At 39.2% G+C, this 16619-nt stretch overlaps 1 protein-coding gene and 1 long non-coding RNA gene across 3 annotated transcripts in view; one reads left to right on the top strand and one right to left on the bottom strand.

Annotated features, from left to right (window-relative positions):
- lingo2b (leucine rich repeat and Ig domain containing 2b) overlaps positions 1–4510 on the bottom strand; it is a 34219-nt gene extending 29709 nt beyond the window's left edge. For both annotated transcript variants that reach the window (XM_029461103.1, XM_029461102.1), the window contains exon 1: positions 4232–4510. The gene's annotated coding sequence lies outside the window, so the exon portion shown is untranslated. The remainder of the gene's footprint in view (positions 1–4231) is intronic.
- A 2208-nt stretch (positions 4511–6718) lies between these two features.
- On the top strand, positions 6719–11367 carry LOC115027446 (uncharacterized). Its single transcript, XR_003834380.1, has 2 exons — positions 6719–7072; positions 8125–11367. It is a non-coding gene; the product is annotated as an uncharacterized LOC115027446 (long non-coding RNA).
- Positions 11368–16619: the final 5252 nt, after the last annotated feature.

The following is a 16619-nucleotide window of genomic DNA, read 5'->3' as shown; positions in this document are numbered from 1 at the left end:
TCCTCCGTGTCTCGCTGCATGGCTAATGTAGCGGGGCTACATGAGGAGAGAGCCTTCACTGTCCTGTTACTTTGGCCCAATCTGTAATAAGAACAAGAGGATACTGTCTGCTACACTGACTGTACAGCCTCATTTTTATCCCATGATTCATACATGTTGTTTCTATTTTTGCTGCTCTGTGATGTTAGTTGAGAATGTGCAAATGTTCTCTGTGCTTTTATCTTAATTCAGACATCTGTGACCTCCTTTACACAACAATTCATTATCTGTTCATTATTATTCAATTTATTATATTATTATTCAAACATTGCATGATCTGTGGATTTGTTTTCTATTATAGTCTTTTAGTTTTGGCAGAACACCTAGTATTAGAAAAGCTAAAATAATGACACGCAGTATATGACCATTGGAGAGTACCAGCAACAGGCACACGCTGTGAAACGGTCGCAGCTTTTAAAGTTGTTAATTGAAATATTAAAGCAACAAAACTGGTTTGTGTTAAAATAAGTACGTTTGTTACGTAACTTACAGTAGATACATTACGTACATGACATAAGGCACGCATATGGCTTAAGTGGACTTGCTTCCTAACTTACGTAATAAGTCAATGTCTTTAACCCATCCCGCCTCGGTACGCAGTAACACTGTTTTTACTTGACGTCCTCCCTTGCTCCCGTTATAATAACTACGGCCACTAGAGGTCGCGGACTAACACTGAATGGAAATATGGGTCGCACAGACGACCTATAAACCTGTGTTTGGGGGGAGGAGGGTGTGGTCAGGGAGCTTTTCATGTCACATAAAAGGCAGTCCCAATTTAGATCAATACAATTTGAAACACTATATCACGTGTATCATTTAGTATTTAGATATGTACCTCCTCCACTGTGTTTAGATGGCTCGGTAAGAAGTGACAGTGACGAGCGCATCATTTTACCCAAAGTTGAACATTTTAAAATTCTCAGCGACCAGAAAAAAACGCAAAAAAACGTGCAGCGTAAATATCTGCCATTGCAAAATAATTGGGAAAAATACGGCAGCTCTATGGGAAAAAACGCTTTGATGGACACGGCCCCTCATAGGGTCCAGATTTCTGTAAAGAGACATTGCTGTTGGGTTTTTCAAATGTCATTTGTTGGTGCTTTGAGCACCACAAGTCGAGTGGTATCTAGTTCCATTATATTGGAGAGAAGGCCGACATCTCTACGGACGATATTTCCAATATTCGGCACGTCACAGCAAAACAATCTAGATTGATAAATAGCATTACAGGTATTAGGAAAAATATGTATTCATGATTTTGTAGTGAACTGTCCCTTTAAATAAATTTCAAAATTCAAACTTGCTGGGCCTGGGTTATTCCATTACATTTGACCATATCAGTACATAGTAATCCAATTAAAAGAATGATTCAATTTTGTTCTGACTTATATTATAGTACGTTCATGTGCTGGCAGGAAGCTCCAACATCTGGGATATTATGCAGTAGGAAAATTAAACTCAAACGATAATTATTAAAGCAATTAAAGTTTTTTGTGTGAGTCCCTGCATTAATAATGGTGCTGTTCAGCCAGCCAGCTGTTCTTTTATTTTGATTACAATAGTTGATCGCAGTACAATGACTTCAATTTGTGCACTAATATATATAGAATAAGGATGTAAGAGACCCAGAAATATAGCTTTAATTTGTCTGAATACAAATAATTTTACTCTCTAATTTAGCTAATTTATGCAATTCTCACTTTAGCAAGCACAAGAAAACAGGCGGCAGTAGGCTGACAGCTGATCATTAATTATTACTAAAAATGAATTTGCAGCAGCTGCTCTTAAACACAGTGGACTGCTGCTTAGTATGTGTCAGTGCCACACACCTTGCATTTCTTTAAGCTGCCTCAGCCTGCATTAGCACCATGTGAGACAGACAGGCACAAAATGATACCGTATGGATCAAATTTTAAAATGTCTGTATGACTGTGAACAATTCTTTGAGGCATAATATGCTTATCTTCCATGCAAGTAGACATATACATCATTTACATATATACATCACTAAAAGAAAAAATCTGGATCTTTAGCTGACACTTGTTGCTGCACCATGTGCCAATAACGATATATATTGAGGATACATTTTTACATTATCAATTTTAAAGCCTTCATGTTCATGCCTAAATTATTACATCTGGTTTAGGAGAATTTCCTTGGACTTTTGGACAGACACGTTGTGCTCTTTATAGTTGGCTGTGGGTGTGTCATACACATGTGTTGAGTGGAAGCTAAAAGCCACAGATCACGGAGGTCCTAACGATACCAATAAAGGTCATTAGTAGAAGTAAACAGCACTAAATACTCAATGCCGTTGCTTCTTTACATTATTGGCTCCATCTGAGGGGAAATAAAAGTGTTAAGAAGCTAACCAGCTGGCTGATGCAGCCACATGGGTGCATGGTAAGTCGGATGGCTCATGAAGACGAGTGATAAATGGGGGGGTTGAACTTGAGCTGTGAGGTCCACACTTGGTCATGGGTAGTATGACTCACTAAAGACACGTCAAGGAAGTGTTGAAGAAAAGTGTCAAACAAAGTCGACAGAGAATGATGACGAGCTAGAACGAGTTCAAACACTTCGTGCACTTGATGGTAAGCGTGACACCCTTCCCATATGACACAACCGCAGCCATGACAAGCACTGCCAGTTAGTTCCAAATGAAGAGAGGAGGTGGCGTGAGGAAAAGGAAAGGAAGCACGCGAGGACGACTGGAAAGAAGAAGAACAAACAATAGGAGGGGCGGGGGGCAATCCCACCTTTCCCTCCATTATCTCCTCTCCCATCCCCCTCTCACCCTTAACGAGGGATAGTTTTCTCCTCGCTTCTCATTTCTCTCCTCCCCTCCTTTCCTTCACCGTCTCCAGGGACCAAACACACCCCTGACAGGTTGCCATGGAAACGCCTCACACACTCTCTCGCAGACACACGCTCTCTCTCGTTCTCTCTCTTGCAGCGGTGACGCCTGTATCCTCTCTCTCTCCTCCATTAGCATCCCTCTGGCTTGGAGACAGCAGTGGCCGCATTTGTTAAAAAAATACAAATGTAAAACCCGACTTCCATTCGTCACAAGGAAACTTAAAAAAAACCTACTTTGATATTCTAGCTTCGTGGGCACAAGATGTAAGAATTTGGTCAGTTATTTGACCCAGCTCGACAAACTGTTGTTCCTTTTTATTTTTAGATATGGATTACAAATGCATTCCTGGCAATTCCCCCCCTGAACTTTGCTCTCCATTATAAAGATAAGATTTAATTTGCACACAATTACAGTAGCAATGCCATACTCAATTAATGCCCGCCGAAGTCAGACAGGAGACAGAAGCTGGCTGGAGCATAACTCATTTATAATTCAGTCCTATTTCTCATACTTAAGGACAGGATAGAAAGTGTGTGGAGTGAGTTTTTTTGTGAGCACTCATCCGCATGAAAGAATATATCTACACTATAACCCCCCCTCCCCTGCAGGCTTTTAGAGATCCTGGTCCACTCTGGGGGGGGTACAAAAAAAGGACTGTGCTCCTCTGCTGCAGGGCCACTTTGACTCACAGCAGAGCACCAGCCGCCAACTTCACACAGTGCATGTGTCATCCCCGCTGTGCAGCTCAGGGAGGGTTTTATCCAGCTTGTGAAGTGTGTTGGTTCCATCGTGTCGTCCAGGCTACACATGCAATCTCTATGCTGCTTCAGTGAAGAAGAAAACACTACAGTCACATCCAAAGGCTTCAAACCATTCACCCAGGGCAAATTTGACACTTTAACCTCACTTAATTGATTACATTTTCATCCCACACTGTTAGAGGGAGGGAAGTGTCGTCATCCACCCAAACTCACACAGTGATTGCACCACATTTTCTTCCTTCAACACCTACAGCACTCCCAAACTGAGGCAGAGCTTGTATCTCCATTCTCTTTCATCACAGACGTCATGGGGACCTCATCACTTCTCTTGTTTATTTATTTATTTATTTACTTGCATCCTCCCCAAATTCCTCACACCTCACGCCCTGGTAGGGACTACGCCTATAGTCTGCTGATGAAACCAAGTGTAAATATCTTTTTTTTCAGTTAATATTGAGTCGTGCAAGGTAAAATTTTAATTCATCTTGTCAACAGCTTGAAACCACAGGAGCTCCACACTGAGAGTGTGAAAGCTGCTCTGTGCTCAGTGAAGTGTCATGAGTCTTACCTTTTACCTGCTCCTCCACATGCCAAAATCCACCTTCACGTTTTTACATCACTGGAGTGGGTCTGAGTCCGAGGGACACACTCTGACTGACACACACTCCCACACTTTCACACTCTGAACGCAATCCTCTTGCTGAGTCGGTGTCTTTCCACTATGTCTTCCATGAAAAACTACCTTCCCTAAAAAAAAATGTTTAAAAATCCGTTTTTTTCTTTTTAATATTTTTTAAATCTGGTTTCGTCTCCGGGAAGCGGGCAGCGCATCCTTCCTGGCGGCGGCTCCAGGTTTAACGAGGCATTGCACAGCGCTGGGTGACGGCGGGGAGAGAGAGGAAGAGGGAGGGAGAGGAGAGAGAGATGCATAAAGCCAGCAGCTGCAGACACAGCGAGTCTGAGGTGCATCTTCCTTCAAAGTAAAAGCATGAAATAGAATAAAAACGATTCCCTTAATACAGATGAAAACATTAAATACAGAAATACAAGGTGCTGACGTCACGTGTATGCACTGTAAATGTTAGTATAGAGGATCACAGAAAAACCCTGCAGGACATTGCTTATACAGTGATCCTTAATTATGGTTGCAAGTCAGGCCTGCTCCTGCGGCTGACATGTGGAGGAAGGAATGAATGCATTTGTTTAATACATTCAGAAAATAAAAGATGGATAGAATACACAAATATGTCATGGAATGTGTCTCATTCTCATTTTGTTTTTATTTCACAATTACTTTCTTCATTTTTTAATATGATACTTATTATTTATAGTATTTCATTTTAAAATCATGCTTAATTGAGTCCAACCCAGCACATCAAACTATTGTCCTATGAAGCTTTTATTCAAAAGTAGCCCCATCACACAGATGCATGTAACTGCTTGTGGGGAAATGTCCCCATTGGCACATAAGCCGCACATTTTTATAGCTAATAACAAGGTCAAATAAGGTAAAATATAAAAAGTCAAATAAATAAATAAAGTGGTGCAGGAACAGTGAGATTTTAAAGTGACAATAAAAAAAACCAAATTGGTTTTATTTATGACAGAATTTTCTCCCGAATACAGACACAAGGAGAAACAGAGGATCGATTTAAGAAGTCATTAATAGTAAATCAGCGGTGAGATGAAGGTCAGCAGAGAAGGGGTCACATTGCAGAGTTAAAGGTGCTAGCTAACCGCTGGGAAAAGGTAAAGGCTACTGGTGAACACCAGCTGGTGGTCGGGAACAGGAAAGGACTGTAAGTAAAGGTAATGAGGTCGAGGTCTTCACTGGTAACTTAGTCAGGCTATTTAGTCTCATCAGGTCCAGGTATCTTTCAGTAGCTGTTTGTCTTGGGAGTCTTTGTCAATGTCTAATACCTAAGTAGATCCCAGCATCACTCTCAGATCTGATCACATCGTCAATTTATTATTATTTATTTTATTTCTCTGGTCATTTTAGAGATTTATCACCCACCATTTATTCACCCATCCATCTATTCATCTATTCCTTCATTCGTTTTCAAATAAGTTATTATTGGCCCTCTCGACAGAGGTACAAAGCAACAACACACTGCATGGCAGCTTTCATGCAAAAAATTATTCACTAGGATATGTGTTGACATACAACTGGACTGCATTTATGTTTCAATGGAAACATTTTTTGTCCCATTTGTTTTCGATGTATCCAGAACACAGGAGATCGCACTGTTTGTGTTCCCGGTGAAATCTCTTTTAAATCTTAAATAACTTAAATAACTTAAATAACGTAAAAAACGTACTGATTGTAATCCAAAACATGTTTTGTTTTTTTAAACCTAAATACGTTTTTTGCCAAAACATAACCATGTAGTTTTTCTGTTTGGTTCTGTTTCAATTTACAACATTTACTACGTGTGTAATGCAGGAGAAATTATGTTTCCCTCAAAACGGATTCAGAAGTCAGGGTTGTCTTGTGTCAACCCTAAATTTAGATTAATGAGAAGCACAAAAAGACAACGAAGAGGACATGATGGTGACCAGTGGAATCATATCAAAATGTCACATTTGCATCAAGAGAAAGGCTTCTTCATAGACACCCAGCACTGATGAATTCTCCAATCAATCTCTGTTGAAACAGATGAATCATTGCATCAGAGGTGGTATACGCTGACTTCAGGATAAGCTTGTCTGGGTTTTAAGAACAGGTCAATACCTGGCTCGCTTATCACTCAAACCCGAACACATCTTTCCTAAGCAGGATTTAATTTCAAGTCTATATATAGACGGCAGCAACTACTTTGCAATGAGAGTTTCAAAGTAAAACAAGACATTTAAAGAAATATTTATACAGTATATATAGCGGTTTCTTTTTCCACACGTCTGAAATTATTTTTATAAAAATCACTTGCGTTTAATGTTTTATTTTGAAAGTTTTCATAGGAAGTCCTATTTCATATTCTGACTAGGTTACTGCAGGGATGGTGGGAATCCAGTCTTCCAAGTTAATCAGTCTGCTATTACCAGCTCACAGCAGCTCACAGCATGACGCCAAAAAGAGCAGCGCCTGTGGTATCAATTTCATTTCTACTTTCACTTCACCTTTTATTTCTTCTTTCTGTCTCACTCTGCTTTGTGCAACTTTTATTTGGAGATCAGCTTTTATCCATTCTCACCCTGTATCCTTGTTCCCCATGCACATCACACTTCCCACTCATCTTTCCTGTATTTTAATCTTCTGTGACATACCCTCACACTGTGAGTCACAGGGGACCCCCGACTCACATGTGGCATAATGAAGATATGAGATGTGTGTCAGCGGGTTTTCTTACGCTTCTATCCTTATGAGGACCAAAAGGCAGCAAGAAAAAAGGAAATCATTCAGGAACAGGTTTGACATATTTATACAGGTTTTGTTTTGTGGAACGGATTTAGATTGTGTTCCAGGAGACGTTAGTTTAGCTTTGCATAAAGACTAACACATTATATATTTGTTTTGAATAATCCATACATAAAAGAAAGCTACAAGTTGCAGCATTATGGGGAGTTTTAGAATGTATAACGTGTTAAATTGCAAGCTTTAGAGATGCTAGTAGGCTGATCTTTTAAACCTTGGATTTTGGGGAAACTATTAGCAGAAATGGAATATATTATTCATAACTATGTTTTTGTTAGTGTATAATCATCTGAAAATTGTTGTGTATTTAGTAGAATGAGCCCTTCATATCTACATAGGGATCATTTATTGTCATTATGCAATACGGGCTATGCAGTTGTAGCTTAGTCCATTGATGCTACAGCAGAAAAATGTGACAAAACCAAACAGAGTTGGTTATGTCGCACCGCCATGTTCTACAGTAGCCCATCACTGACAAACCAAACTCGGGCTCTGGAGAGGGCCTTTAGCATTTTTTACATTACCTTGAAGACCACCGTAGGTTCTCCCCGACACCTGGAATGGGAGGGGTGAGTGTAGGGTTGTTCAGTTTGTTGCAATCTGCAACCTCACCGCTAGATGCCACCAAGTCCTACACACTGCTCCTTTAAGATAAGCTAACTGTCTCCTGGTTGTAGCATCATTGTATGTGACAGACAGACATGACTATTCTTTCCTCTAACTCTCGGCAAAAAGAGGAAAAGGGCATTTCCCAAAATGTTCCTTTAAAATTATTGGTCTTGTTCAAATACATAAGGGAAAAAAAGCATATGGTGTTTTCCAAAATGCATTCTGAGAAATAAGGAGATGTAACTAACCGAAGTATCAAAGGCAGTTTAAAGCAAAAAGTACTAAATATAATGAATGAATGATATTTAACTGTACATAATCAGGTTGTACTTTACCTTTCAGGTTTAGGATTGAGGATTAAGAGTAGTGTTTGTGCGTGTGCATGTGTGTCTCTGTGGGGAGGATGGCAGGAATATTGATTCCACTGTCTTCATCAGCATGTACCTGTGGGGCTAATGTCTCCTATGGGGTTCTGGCTAGACAACGTAACTCTGCTTCTGTCCCTGTGGTGAAAGACTGGCTTGCCACTCCCCTCCTGCACCGCCTGACACTTTGGACTGAGAGGGAGACCAAAATAGAAGCAGGAAAAGACAGAACCACAGACCAAAGAGGAACACAGCTCTGGCATCTATGGCAACCATGCTGAGGAGGATATAAAGCCGAACCTAAAATGTCTGTAGCTGTTCACACTTTTTCATTGCTCCATAATTCATTACTCTCCCAATTACTCATGATATTAACATCAATTTTTTTCTCTCCTAGTTTGATGCATGTCCTCGCCTTAGCTTTTACGTTGTGAAGCAATTTTAATTATATTAACTTTAACTCATTCAAAAAAAGAAAAGGAAAAAAAAACTATCACTTTAAATGAGAGGAATTTATTCCTCCATTGATTATGTATTAACTGTCAAATAAATTGTGCAAAGATAAATAGCAGAATAAAGAAAAGAAATGTAACAAACCTAAACTTTATCATGATAAGTTTTTTCATGTAAAGAAATTTAGCCTATATCTTAATTCTTCTTAACAAAATATTAAGACGTTTCCATTTAAAAACAGAAAGACAACTAAATATGATAGCTTACTGTCTATTGTCTTACTCTGTATTCTCTGTTGTACCTGGTGGACATTAGGGACTAAGTAAAGCTATAATGAGCAGGACCCTGAGAACTATGGAGATAGACAGGGTAGTGGAACAAGGTAAGTAAGCAAATAAATAATCAAATAATATACTAAGTATTCTACTCATGTCTGCACAATAGCAGACTCCTGCCAATTTTGAGAGAATATTTACTTGACTGATGGCAAATATTGTCGGAGGAAACTTGCATTTTGACATTTCAGACTGATAAACAGGAGATATTATTTCACTGTTTTAATATCCCGAGTGATTAAAACATAGGGTACATGACATTTCAATTTTATTTTATTCTAATCTAATTTAAAAGGTCAGATGAGGAGACTGTAAACTTAATTTGAGACTGACAGCCCCTTTATAAATGAAGAGCACCCACTGCCCGATCAGATGATAGTAATTATGCCTTATGAAGTAAAAGTCACTTTTGCAATCATCTAATTTGTCCTCAAATGAATACCTGAGACATTTAATATCTGTTTGCTTCAGCCGCTCTTTCCAGGAGACTTTTTATTAGGAAGATAGGCCATGGAGAAAAACCCCCGCCTGAAGTCAAGAAATGGGAGAATGTAAAAAGAAAACAAAACTTAAGATGTATTGTTATATTTCAAATGTAGCTAATAGAGTGTTTGAACTTGTTTGTGTGTATCTTAAAAGCAAAGGAAGGAATACTTCTCATTTAAAAGATCTAAGGGACAAAGTGACAGGCTGCAGGTCCCTCCTCTCAACATGAGTCGCTTCCACTGTCCCAGAAGCCTGGTGACAGTGGAGCCTCAGGATCACAAGCATCTGGCTCACATTGTAAATGTCGACTGTTCTCACGCAGAGGTTGTGCAGACAGGCAGAAACAACAGAGACAGAAGGCACACCATTTGGTTTCATCTCCAAGGCCTCCAAGAAAAGAATAGTGCCATCTTGACTTCATTATCCCAAAGGTCTTCCGTGTCTGAGTGAGCCCTGGGACGACGCTGGCTGTACAATGTTCGAGTCACAATGGTGTATTGAGTACATGGATCTTCTAGAAGACAATGCAGTGTCACGAACAGATCTTGGATAGCTCGTTCATTCCTTCTCTGGAGGTCAGAAACTGTCAATATGCATCAGAAATTGTACGCATCGAGGCAAAAAAGTGGGAAGTTACATAACCCTTACCCCTTCCATAGTGGCATGTCCCCTGCCTCGCTGATGCCTGACTGGCCTCCTGGTGATCTTGTGAACCACAGTGGGGTTCGTAAGGCCTCAGATGTTAGGTTGTGTGACAGGTCACCTTTAAACAAACAGCAGCACCTCCAGCTGATGTTGCTGCTGTCCAGGGGTTGAATCAGGTTGGTTATTGTCACTCTAAGCAGTCAGAAAATCTGTTTAATGGTCATGCTCCACAGCAAATACACAACGCAGAGATGTTGGGTTTGCTCTGGCTTACTTCTTTGCAAAAAGTGAAATGTTACTTGACATTTAATAATTGCTGAATACTGAAATAGTTTTCATGTGTCTGGAATGGACTTTGTGGACAAGGTATTGTTAAAGGAACAGTTTTATATATTTATAAAAAGAACCTGCAGAGAAATGGAAGAGAAACATGGACACTATAATGTCTGTATGCTAAATATGATGCTTGAGCCAGCAGGTGAGGTTAGACCGTGAGGTTGCCAGGCAACCAGTGGAGACTCCTGGTAGTCACTGGTGCTTATTAGATAGGGTGTTTTTTTATGTTTGGGCAGAGCCTGGCTAGCTGTTTCCCCCATACTGTATGCTAAGCTGAGTTAACCAGTTAATATGTAGATCACGTGTGTGTGTGTGTGTGTGTGTGTGTGTGTGTGTGTGTGTGTGTGTGTGTGTGTGTGTGTGTGTGTGTGTGTGTGTGTGTGTGTGTGTGTGTGTGCAAAAAATCACATAGGGAAAAAAGCAGAGGCTTCAGTTGCAGGATATCATTTATGATCTATAAATGGACGTTGAACACACCGCCACAACACAAGAGAGCAAACATTAAACCGTGTACTGTATGTTTTATAAAAGGCAGAATTTGCAATGACCCTAAATCTTAAAATATTTCTGTTTAGCTCACCAATTGCATCATTTTAAGACTTAGCCCATAGGGAAAGAGATGCATCATTTTTGTAGTAGAGTAGAGGATAAAGTGTCTGGTTAGCATAAGATGCGGGAGTATTAACCATTGTATCACTGGTCACCTGTACCTGTGACTATACAGCACCTGCAAGGAATATTGCAACCTCTATTCTTTTTTTACTGTGTTGTAGGAGGCAAATTGATAAGGAGAAAGTAGCAAAACCCAGTGACCGCCTGTAGTAACAAGCGGCTGGGTGAACAAGACGTGTAATGAAATCATTTTACCACCAGTAAATGAGAACACTGAGGCAGTGATCAGAGGATGAGGATTCAGACCACACAGCTATAAACAGGTCATTATTGGAATGACATGAGAAACAGACTGAGCCTCAGCATGTGGTTATCATTTCAAGATAACTGTCAAATTTAACGCTTTTAAATGCTTTGTCTGCTCAGTGAAAATGTGTTTATAGAACAACAAGATACTAAAATGAAGATAAAATAAAAATAACCTGTATTAAGCCGTGTTTCTCTATTGCAACACAGTGTTAGTAATTACTTTCAATGAGTAAGGCTCAGAATATTGTGTCATTTTCAGCTCAAGTCGTGTATCTCAAGCAACATTCTGTACTGTATACACCTCAGAGTAGCAGGTAAACGAAAAGCAAAGCCAATTTATTGTGCAAAATAAATTCACACAACCCAATCCTTTATCCAGTCTTTCACAAATCATGCACTTGCTTGTAAAATTACTGAGCGGTAACAACCATGAAAAAAGTGACAAGTGGCTCCGAAGTGAGCGTTGAATAGTTGGAGGCTGCATTAGTTGGTGAATGCAAGCCAAGTACACAAAGGCAGCAACCGACTGCAAAGTACTCGAGGTATTAAAAAGAAGCAGCAAAAACAAATGTGAATGTTGTCAAAAACATCTATCTGTAACTTACCAGAAAACACCTAGAACACTGGTTTAGAGATAGTCTGTATCTCACCAGACTCAATTAAAGACAATGATGTATTATAAATGTCTGCTGATTTAAATGAATCATTTCTTTAATCTATTCAAATAAAGGCCAACCAAGTTCAGTATAACACTACACTTGTTTTCAGGTTAGGGCTACCCTCTGAGGACATCCATAATAAATATGTAGTCTGTGCACTCATACTGATACTGGAATGAAACCATGTTTTGAAGGACATCCATACTTTTCACAACAGCAGGCAATGTTGCTGAAGTCCTTATAGGGTAGTATTAGCCTCGAGGATAGATAATCCATAAAACTGTGGCAGACAACATAATATGCTTTCCACGATTTTTATTGCATGCATACAGTGCATTCTTAGTGCCTAAAGTATCACATCATTTCTTCATTTTCTTCTACTTGGTACAACTTTCTATTTATTTTCTGGAATTGTCTTGTGCACTAACTTTACAAGGAGGGGATCATTCTCTGAATTGAATCTCAGAGGGTTTCTTCTATTTTAAGTCTACTGGGATATTAGTGTGTCCCAATTCTTATACTAACTAACTGTATACACTATGCACCATATGCTAATTCTCACATGTATAGTTACTTTGCAGTTAATATATCAATTCAATTTCAGAAAGAGAAGGCAGATGTTTTTTAAAGATTTAATATGGATCTTTTGTTTTTCTAGATATTTCTGTGAACTACCTGCAATAAGTTACGTTTTTTTTGCAGCTTTGCGTGGCTTATTACATTTCCTTTATGCATTGGATTGTGGAAAAACAGCACACTCACAGCATGTTTAGAATGCACACTTAGAATGAAAATGAAATTAATAAAAAAAGTAGCCCACTTTGAAATAAACAAAACGTATAGCTGCAGTCTAATATCTTAAAATGAGTGAACATAACAAAATAGGCCAGTTTGTATTTAAATATGTCCGTTTCAGTGTGTTTTCATCCACATGGAGGTGATGATCATTTATTTGGCTTTTAAACAGACACCAGCCTCACAAATGTCCCACAATATGTCTTTCAACATCACATTTTCTGTTGTTTGCTCATTTCTCGCCACATATCAAGCACACACAATTTTCCTCCAAAACTTATCTTTTTTTGGTTTTATCCATGCTTAGCATACTGAGTTAGGCGGGGGTCTGCAACTCAAGATAAGCCCCCTGCAGGGGAAGGCACCGCGCCCATAGATGCAGTAGAATGTGACGCATCTTTTAGTTAAATATCTCCAGACCCTCCTCAGCACAGTAATCTAGTCATTTGGACACACTGTCACCATTACATTGTTGATTTTTTGACTGTAAAATGTCCTGCTCAGTATGTATCTTGGTCATAACTAATTAAATTACGAAATAATATTTTTTACTTTGCCAGTGGATTGTGGGTGGGACATAACAAAATAGTATGAAATTAAATATTCACCTCAATGAATCGACAACAACTAATTAAATATGACTACTGAGTCTCTCGGGCTCATTTGTCACAGATGAATTAGGCAGGGAGTGCACATGGGGTTATTTCACCAGTCAATTTAATACATAACTGTGAGCGCAAATACTGTGAAACGTCACAAAAGGCTACGCTAATTAATCTCCAGTTTGCGTGAGCCCTGCCAGCTGTGAACTTATCACAATTTGAAGCTTATATTAATAGCTCAAATATATTAGAAATTCTATTAATTGAATATCTTCAAGCTGCTTCGAAAGTGCTCAAACTCATTGACCGACCCACTTGTTTTTAGCAGAAACAACCAATCTTTGTTCCACACTTACTTTTCAAAGCTGTGGTTTTCCATCCTGTGGTCTAAATGAGGGACGCCAGGTGACTGTGATCAACTACAATAAAACCTGGTAAGATAGACAACCAGTAGCTCTGTGGGCCCTGAGGACAGGGTGGAGAACCACTTTATTTAAGAAACCAATCACTGTGTTAATTACCACAATGCATACTAAATGTCAATTTCTCAATTAGTAAATGAAAGAAGAAAAGGGCAAAGTGGTTTGTAGCAATGATTAAATGAGTAAAAGTCAGATTCTGAAAGTCACTAAATGACCACACGTGGAATAAGTTTGGATATTACAAATGGCTAAAAAGAAAAGTTATTCACTTTCTTGCAGAGATTTAGACGAGAAGACATCATTCCCATATCTGTACATTTAATATGAAGCTACAGGTAGGAGTCGGCTAGCACAACATGTCATTTTTATACTTTGAATTAAGTACGAATCAGCATCGGTGAGCTTCTTAACATCGTATCTTAAGCTTTGGACAGAGCCAGGCTAGTTTTTTTCCCCTATTCCGTCTTTGTGCTAAGTTAGCTAACGTCTCCTGGATTTAGCCTCGTGTTTAATGGACAGAGTAGTATATAACTTTTAAACCAACTCAATAAGACAATAAGACAATAAGCTCATTCCCCAAAATGTCAAACAAGTATTTGGCCAGGTACTGACATTCCAGGCTTCCTGAATTCCATACCCTTGCAAGAGTGTGCAGGACACAAAGTTCTAAAGTTGCCCAAGGGACAAGAAAGCTCCCTCAGCCCCTCGGATCTCACAGACAGTAGCAAGTGAAGAGAAATAACTAGTTGTTCAAAGATGTGCCAGCTATGTGAAGCTAAAACAGGGATGATGTGGTGTTTCTTAATTGGCTGTCAGGAGTTGAGCTTTAGATACAATACATACTAAGACAAGTGTACGGGGAGTTTGGATCAATGATTTAAAACCCCACCATGCTTTACACAGCACCATTGTGTTCTGTGTTAATTTACTGATTGTGTTTCATGGGAACTTCTACATGTGTGAAGTATATGTGTATGGGCTTTTAATGTAATTAAAGCATTCATGTTCACAAGTAGGCTAACTTCCTGTCTGATTACCCTCTTGATACATTTAATCTTAACAAATCCCACCATTGATCCCTATTCTACTGGGAGAGAAATGGGCGCACAAGCGGAGCCTGGGGAAATTGATCAGCCATATACAGAACGTTAAGGTGATAAAGCACTGATTTTCACAAATGGTCACAGCTTAGCTCCTTTAGCTGTAAGGGTATTACATAATGTAATGTCCTACTTATACCTGATGGCAACATACACCATAGTACACATTTCTTGGCTGTTAAACATGTAATTTCATTCTGTTTCTAGACATCATAAGTCACTCATACGAACGCACAAAAAGTTCCTTCTTGATGTTATATGCTTTTGTTGATTGTCTGAAACTCCCTCCTCACCTCTGCACACACAAAATACATTTTCCAGCTTTAGTTGCTGCCAAAGTTAATTTATTTTTCTTTGAATTGTGAGCTGCCACCATGAAAGCCCCAGATAGGAAATACCCAGGCAGACAGACAAGACCACAGTGTAATCCACACAACAACGACACCCTAAATCAATGCCTTTTAAGTAGAAAGCCTGCGGGATGTAGACTTACGGCTGTAAACAAATCCATCCCTATTACTGCCTACTGGCCTTACAAGCACCAGTTTAAAGTTAAATGGGGTTGCAGCTCCCTCCAGTGTAAAGTGATGGACAGCAGTGAAATGATTACCTATTAAAACCTGCCTGAAGCCACGGCATCAACAGAAATGCCCCAGTGCAGCCCTAAAACAAGTCAGCTGCATAAATATTTCACAGTAATAATATTTGGTTTAGGCTCTGTGTGCTTTTTTTCTGCTGGATTCGGGTCTGAGTTATAGCTGTAAATCAGATTGCTTTAGCAATACTTTTTCTTATGGAAGTCTATTCTGATTTTAGCCTTCATTTCATATTTCCCCTGCTGGATTATGTCTTTCTGCCCGATTGATTTGACCGCTTATCTCACATCGGAGGGTTTGGGGTTTCGATAAGTGCCTCTGATTGGAAAACAAGGAGGTCTTGCCTGTGGCAACCGAGGCCGACTGGAGACCAAGACACTGTGCTCAATTCAATTTACCACATTGATTGCATTCATTGCTGCCAATGTTAGTCTGTAACCCCATTTAATAAAGTGACCGTGTCAGTGGCCGTATGTTTACCTGTCTGCACAGACTGAGGCGTTTGGCTTTTATTACTATTCACAACAGAAAGATGAAAACATGTTATATTCATCTGTGTTGGTTGACAGTTTTTTAATAAATGCAAGATGTGGACAAACCTGCACTTATATTTTATGACTGTTGTAAAATTGATTTCTGTTGTAGATTCAAAGAATACGCTTCAGGAATTCTACTACAACAGCTGTGTGTGTTCTGTCATGTTATTCGTGGGTAGCATAAGGGACTAAGCTACAACTGCATTTAGTTCTGTAACCCTGTGTTGCATAATGACAAAAAAGGATCCTTGAATTATATGCCACAGCTTTACAAATAATACAGAATAATTGTATTTTTTATTTCACTGCTGCGTGACACTGAATATGTAGATGTGATTAAATGTGTCCATTCCATTTATATCAGAGCATGGACTAAATATTATAACCAGCGATGTGACACAATTCAACATCACCACAAACTGCAGCCCTCGATATAAATGACTTAAGTTAAATTAACAGCTCTCTTAAACGTTTTAACAAAAATATGAACATAGCCTTTATGAATAGGCTTCATTAAGTCATTGGAGGGCTGGTGTGTTAGACTGCATGAGTTTTAGCTGGATGTAGAGTTCACTGTATGCACATTTCATGACGCTCACTAAACAGATGAATCCATTATATACACACATTCTGCAAATGAAGAGCCGTCACAAAGTATGAGACACATAGCGAAGCAGATGA

The sequence above is a fragment of the Cottoperca gobio genome, chromosome 22 (genome assembly GCF_900634415.1).
Source record: "Cottoperca gobio chromosome 22, fCotGob3.1, whole genome shotgun sequence".
In the NCBI taxonomy this organism is placed as follows: Eukaryota; Metazoa; Chordata; class Actinopteri; order Perciformes; family Bovichtidae; genus Cottoperca; species Cottoperca gobio.
The sequence above is the reverse complement of the archived record's forward strand: the minus strand, read 5'-3'. Positions and strand labels throughout refer to the sequence as shown.